This window comes from Entelurus aequoreus, linkage group LG11 (genome assembly GCF_033978785.1).
Source record: "Entelurus aequoreus isolate RoL-2023_Sb linkage group LG11, RoL_Eaeq_v1.1, whole genome shotgun sequence".
NCBI lineage: Eukaryota > Metazoa > Chordata > Actinopteri > Syngnathiformes > Syngnathidae > Entelurus > Entelurus aequoreus.
In genome coordinates, this window is record NC_084741.1 from 55,268,698 (window position 1) to 55,276,176 (window position 7,479).

Consider the following 7,479-nt stretch of genomic DNA (forward strand, 5'->3'; position numbering starts at 1 on the left):
TATACACAGGAACAGTGAGCTGACAGACTTGCACTAGAGACAAAGGTAGGCAGGGTCAAAACCAATAGGGAACAATGGAAGGGTGAATGAAATATAGCATGACTATATAATCACAACTTGTAAAATCTAACATCCATTTAAAGGTGATAAAGAGTACTGTAGTCTGACAAAACCTGTTGTAGGCATGCAATTACAGTACAGCTGAAAAGTTTGGCGACAAAATACAATTGATATACACACGATGTAATTTACGAACAAAAAAAGAGCAATAAATTGATTAACACAACATGTGCAGAATATATTTTTCATATTTGTATAATATTTCAGCTTTGATAATAATGACAATTCTTAACGTTGAGTGCCAAAGCGGTATCGATTTAATCATATGTTTATCATTGTAAAGTGTGACTAATATTTCCCTGTGGTTTAGTTTAGTTTAGTTTATTATTATTCTTCGGTCAATGGTCAACAAAATAAACAAACAGTTGTACATTCATAGATTGAAAGAGAAAATGTTGCAGACTTAAGGGTTTAGGCTGAAGTTGAACCCTTATTTCGCCTAACCCTATAAACTTATTGGTTCAATAAAACAATAGAATATTAAATATTGGTTCAATAAAACAATAGAATATTAGCAACTCTCTTAGTTGTGGATGCTTTTGGTAATTGCATTTTTGATTGAATTGTCTTTTAGTTTTAGTTTTTTATTAGTGATGTCAAATGATAAAGTTTGAGAATGAGATTAATCACACTTTTAAATGTCGATTGATCGCGATAATTGCACTTGTTACAAAAGCATTGTTTAACTCAGAGGTCTTCAAAAGGGGGTCCAAAGCGGTGCTACAGGGGGATCGTGAAATGTTTGTTTGACTACATTTTTTTAGGGATGCACAATATTATCGGCGGCCAATAATTATCGACCGATAATGGCAATTAAGACGTCACATCGATAATTTCAATAATGAAAAATCAACCGATAGAATTAGCCGATAATAACAAAGGCTTATCATCTCCGTGTTTGTTGTTGGTATCCCTGTTGTGACTTGTGCTGCAGCCTGACTCATCAACGGTAAGGTCACATTTTTGTGATGTCATGATACTATGTGTGCGGCCTGTTGTGTACAGAGTAAAGCATCATGGCACGGCAGTCACCAGTTTGGGCTTTCTTTACTGTGTCAGAAGAAGACATTTCACTCGTAAAATGCAAATAGTGTTCTTCAGAAATTAAATGGGGACGGTCAAAGATGAGCTTCAACACAATCAAATCTGATGTCACCTTAAAATTCATCATTGTAAAGATTAATGGAAGTACTATGCTGTCTGTACTGCTAAGCCGAGACCTGGCGACCAAAGCGAGCAACAAGACATATGAGAAAGCGTTTGATAAGAAGTAAGTTTTAAAGAAAAAACATTAGGGCAAAAGAACAAAATTAGTAATTCTTTATGTTTAACTTAATTATTCATCTGGAAGCACAGGCTTTAGTCGGTAACCATTTATGATTTTAAATTTTTTTTTAAATATTATTATAATATAATATAATATATTAAATATTTTTAACCCTTTATATTTCACAATTGAATGTTGCCTTTTTAAGGGGCAGGCACTTATTGCACTACTTAATTACTCTATTACTGTCAGGGAAAAATATAATTGTATTTATTTTATTTTTGTCAATCAACAAGAGATGGGACTGCACTTGTTTTGGTATTGTTGCTTTTCAATGCAGAATCTTATTGGCTTGGATCTATTGGCCATATTTATATATGTTGGGTTGGACAGATAGTTCTATTTATTTTATTAAATCATATTCGGAATGTTTGAGTTGCTTATTATCTTTTAATGAAATAATTGAAAAGTTGAGATATCAATGAAGTCCAATTTATTTTTGCTCTACACTTAATTCTAATTTTTTGCATGTTCACAATTAGAGTCGGAATTGTGTTTGTACTTAAACTATAGTTAATTAAGTGAAGAAATGTAATTTGACCTTATCTTTAGCTCTACAATAGATGTGTATATTTTTTGTTAGATTGTATACATATTGGGCAAATCTGTGAACTGTTGAATTAAATTAAGTTTGTCTCACAATATATTGTGCAAATATACAGTATCTATATATATATATATATATATATATATATATATATATATATATATATATATATATATATATATATATATATATATATATATATATATATATATATATATATATATATATATATATATATATATGTTAGGTTTCCTTGCTTGACTAGCAGGGAAACCTGCGAAACAAGCTTGTAGGGATGATATAGCCTCTGTGTTTTTTCCTGACCTAACGTATATTCCGCTCTACCCCGGTATTGAGCACTGTATATCGGATAAACCACAGAAACCTCGACTATATATAAATATATATATAGAATGAATGGTTATAATTATTGGTTATCGGTTGTAAAGGTCTGAAAATGATCAGTTATGTATTGGTTCAAATTTCCATTTTAATATCTTTACTTTTTTAATATATCTTTTTATATTTCCACAAATATAAATGTTTTTAAATACACATAAACATGTCAGGTTTAAAACTAAAACATGAATAATTATATCATTACATTCATGTTAGCATTTAAGATAGCTGGCATTAAGCCAGGTAGCAATTCACAGCGCCAGTATGTGAATTGCAAGTATGATTGCGCAACCTCACACCACTGAAGACTATTTTGATAAACTGTCTTATGTAGCATCAATCAAATATGACAGTTATTATCTTTATAACTCATAATGTACAGTGCAGTATACCAGTGATTCTCAAACTGTGGTATGGGTACCACTAGTAGTACACGGGCTCTATCTAGTTGTAGCACAAATAATCACTTAATTAAATATTCAAACATAGTTTTACTGTTCAAACAGTGTGTAATGTTACAGTGGCCAAACATATTTATTTTATATGATATTTAAATTGATATTTAGGCTTATTACACTACTGTATTTTTAATACTGGTCATTATGTGGTACTTGGAGAGCCAAGTGTTTTCTGAGGTGATATTTGGTGAAAAAAGTTTGAGAATCACTGCATTATACAGTATTTATACAGGGAAACCCTTGACCAGGTAGAATAATTTTCTCAAATCAAACTCTCTCCACTAATCACCAAAAATGATTCCCGGGCGCAGCCACCGCTGCTGCTCACAATTTCCGAGCGCGGCCACCGCTGCTGCTCACTGCTCCCCTCACCTCCCACACTGCAAAAAGTCAGTGTTCAAAAACAAGAAAAAAATACAAAACATGAGTGGTATTTTACTTGAACTAAGCAACATTATCTGCCAATAGAACAACAACATTTGGCTTGTCAAGACTTTCCAAAACAAGTAAAATTAGCTAACCTCAATGAACCCCAATATACCTTAAAATGAGTTTATTCTCACTAATAACAAGTGCACTTTTCTTGAGAGAAAAAACAAATATGAGACCTTTTTTTCTCAACATGTTGAACATTTTCCTTAAACGAAGTAAATGCTAGTGCCATTATCTTGACATAATGATGTATGCTCGGCATTACATTTCTTGAAACCAGCAAACTCATACTAAAAACTAATTTATTTTTCTTAATGGAAAGGCAACAAGGCAACCGCTTGTTACTCTCGAGGTCTCCTAGCCGCTCAGGCAAATGATATTGTCTAAAAATGCATTTTCCCATCCATAACATGACATCATCGCGCCAAGTGCGTGCTCTTTCAGTCATTAGTATATATATATATATATATATATATATATATATATATATATATATATATATATTTACAGCCCGGCCCCCGGCTAAATTTTTTTTAATTGTAATTTTGAAGAATTCATCTGAATGTGCATGAACTATTTCTGTTCAAAATTGTTTGAAATGTCACATGTTAAATGTTTAAATATTAACTGCCAGTTTACTGTACTGTGCCAACTGTACTACTATATGAGTATGTGTTTTCTATTGTTTCATTGAAAATAAAACCGCAAAGTCCATTTGGCTGTCATCTGTTTTAATTATGAGACACAATTGTGTCAAAGTCATGATTTTTTATTTCATGCTTGAAATAAGAAATTCTTAATTTGAAAGCTTTATACTTGTGAGTGTTGATGACACAGCTTTGCAAAAGTTGATATTCTAGTTTCAAGCATGTTTTACTCAATATAGGTCATCAAATCTCAGCAACAAGCTGTAATATCTTACTGAGATCATTTAGGACCAAAACACTTAAAACAAGTAAAACACTCTAACATAAAATCTGCTTAGAGAGAAGAATTGTCTTATCAGACAGAAAATAAGCAAATATCACCCTTATTTGAGATATTTAATCTTACTTAGATTTCAGTTTTTGCAGTGCAGGGGGTGATCAAGGGTGATGGGTCAAATGCAGAGAATAATTTTGCCACACCTAGTATTTGTGTGACAATCATGGGTACTTTAACTTTAACTTTAACTTATACATTGTCATTCTTACTGTTTATAAATAGTACATATAGGGGATGTACTGTATGTTGTTTTTGTTTTGGCAAAATCTTTTATGCAGGATTTTTTTTTGCAGTAACCATACAACTGTTTCATAGCATATTATGTTTTTGCATTATGTGGTGAGTTCCTAAGTCCTCTTTGCTCACAAAGGCGACATCAGCAGCCGTGAGAGTGTTGCCATGCAATACTTTACCTCCATGCTCCCCTGTGACCTTCCGCCGCAGGGGAGGCTGCCCATGGCGACCGCGGCTGTCACATACTGTTTCCATGATTCCAAAGAATGATTGGTTTCGTGGAGAGGCACCGGGAAAGTGTGCCACACCTGGAGTAGAAACATTGGCAGGATGTGAAATCTTGGTGAACAAGGTCACTCCAAAAGGTCATCATGAGATGTCTCGCCGTCATTGAGCATTCACAGCTCCATGTGCTGCTTACGTGAAGAATAATATGGCTGAATTGTCTTTGTTTGAATAAGGAGTATGGCCGCTTTTGTCGGGCTAAATTTCAGGAAGCGCTAAAGTCATATCCTTAGCCCAGAAAGATAATCAAACTTACAATTGTGAACTGAGTGAATTATATCATTAACATTGACAAAGTCATGAAATACATAACAAAGATATTGAAGTGGAAAAAAATTAAGACACACGCATGGTTCAAACAAGAGGGTAAAAAGTTGTCAAAACATGCACCCTACTGTGTATTATTGCCTGTGTTGTTCTGATAAATGACTGGCATGGTGACGATGTTGTTAAACAACAAATGGCTGGATTTTCAAGAATCACTGCATAATTTGGTACACACCTTTAAACATTGGTAAGATTTGAGAAACGTTGGTTGAAAACACAGCTGGCATCAACAAGATGTGCAAGGGCTTGTGCATGATTTACCACTAATAATAGCCTATGAAAACAATAGCATGCTAAAACGTCATGAAGCTGTAATGTTTTTTTCAAAGTCCATGTCAGAAACAGATTTTAATTCATTTATATGGCCCTTCTAATGCTGACAACAATTATGTCTATAAGTAAAAGTCCCCCCGAAAATAGACACATTAGAGATTTTAGGCTTGTTTTCTAATAATTTTTGCAACACCCACTTTTCACTCCAAAATGTGGGCGGGCCATTATATCAACCTGCTGACATCACCTAGAGGCAATTTCATTATGCATAGTGTGTGTTTTGGTAGCATCTTCATCCTGAAGCACAATATTTTCAAGTCGAATTTAAGGAATGATCAAATATGTCTGCCAGATTCATTGTTGCAGGTTGCACCAATACAACTAGAGAAGGAGTAAGCCTGAATAAGTTTTGGACTATGAGGAAAGTATGGACCCCTATAGTCAAATTAACTCACACAAAATGGGACGGACCATGTGAAAGGAGTATAATTTGCAGCCATTAATTTAAAAATTCTTACTTTTGAAGAAGATGTGTTTCGGTCTGAGTTTGGATGGAAAAAAGACTCAAGCCAAATGCGGTACTGAAAATCAGGAACACCCTCAAGGGGAGAGACAGCGTCAAAACCTGCATAGGAACAGAGAAAGACGAGTAGACGCGGTGCTCAAAAACGAGAGAAATGCTGAAAGAGCATGAGGAAAAACAGGCTTTGGTGCCGATGGAAGAGGATATGGAAGAGCAGGAAAATCCAGAAGTGGTGATTCTTTTATATTTATCTTTTACTCATAATGTTAACCAAATCAGTTATGAAGTACCCATGGACCAATGTGACAAAAACACAAACATAACGAAACAGCACAGTTTGGACCATTGGAGTGTTTGACGTTATGAAGGTGGAGTCTCTCCATGGTGACAGCTGGTATAGAAAACACACAAAATGCCTTTGAATAATACAGTCTGCACCACTTTTGCACTTGTTGTCAATTGTACACAGTCTTAGTAGATCACTCGCAACATGCCCACTAATTGCAATCGTTTACTTTGTGCACGCTGTTTAGCAACTGTTATTTGGATTTTAGTAGGCCAGACCTAAATTGACCTTCTCTAAACTTTTAAATACACATGTCCAACTATCAACACTTTTCCACAACTTGGTTGTCAGGGAGCTAAAAAGCAAAGTTGTGTGATCCATGATTCGATCAATACGTGTGACTCCGATGCCAGCTAGTGTATCTGTATGGTAGTATATGAATTGTAACTTCTCAAATGAGCTGACAGCTCATTGCCGAGTTCTGCTCCACCTAATGCTCATTTGCTGGAAGTTTGGGGTCTCAGGTTTGAGCCCTGGGCTGCACTGTGCAGGATGGCCACAGTTACACATGTCCTCTTTTACTCACAATCGGTATTCAAACACAGCTTCCTCATTCCGTTTTGCACATTGTGCACATTTTGACATCAAGAGACCGAGACAACAGCCATCCATCCATCCTTTTTTTTTTAACCACCAAATTATTATTGATCTAAAGTACCTGCAAATGGGATGTCACATAGTGTCACCAGGAGGTAGCAACAAAGATACAGAGAGACTAAAATACTTCAAATTATCCATGGGTGTGAACGTGAGTATAAATGGTTGTTTGTCTATATGTGCCGAGCAAACAGTCCAGGGTGTACCCTGCCTCGGTGTCAGCTGTGGTAGACTCCAGCTTATATATGACTAGCAGTATAGAAAACGGTAGATGGAGAAATAAACCATGAATAATGAGTTACTACAGTAATGCCAATTGAAAACCACACAAGCCTATTTTAAATTCCATCCATGGCCAAGCATGTTTGCGAGTTGGATAATGATTGTGCTGGTCTTTGTTTTTATGCTACTTATACTTCATGCAATTAACAGTCATTCACCAAAACAATGTATGTCTTGAGGCAGCTTGAGGATTTTGACCCATAAATAGCAAAACAACTAAATGGCGCTCCCTGCTGGTAATAATGGGAAAAAATTGCTAAACTAAAACCCATATATCCATCCATTTTCTACCGCTTGTCCCTTTTGGGGTCGCGGGGGGTGCTGGAGCCTATCTCAGCTGCATTC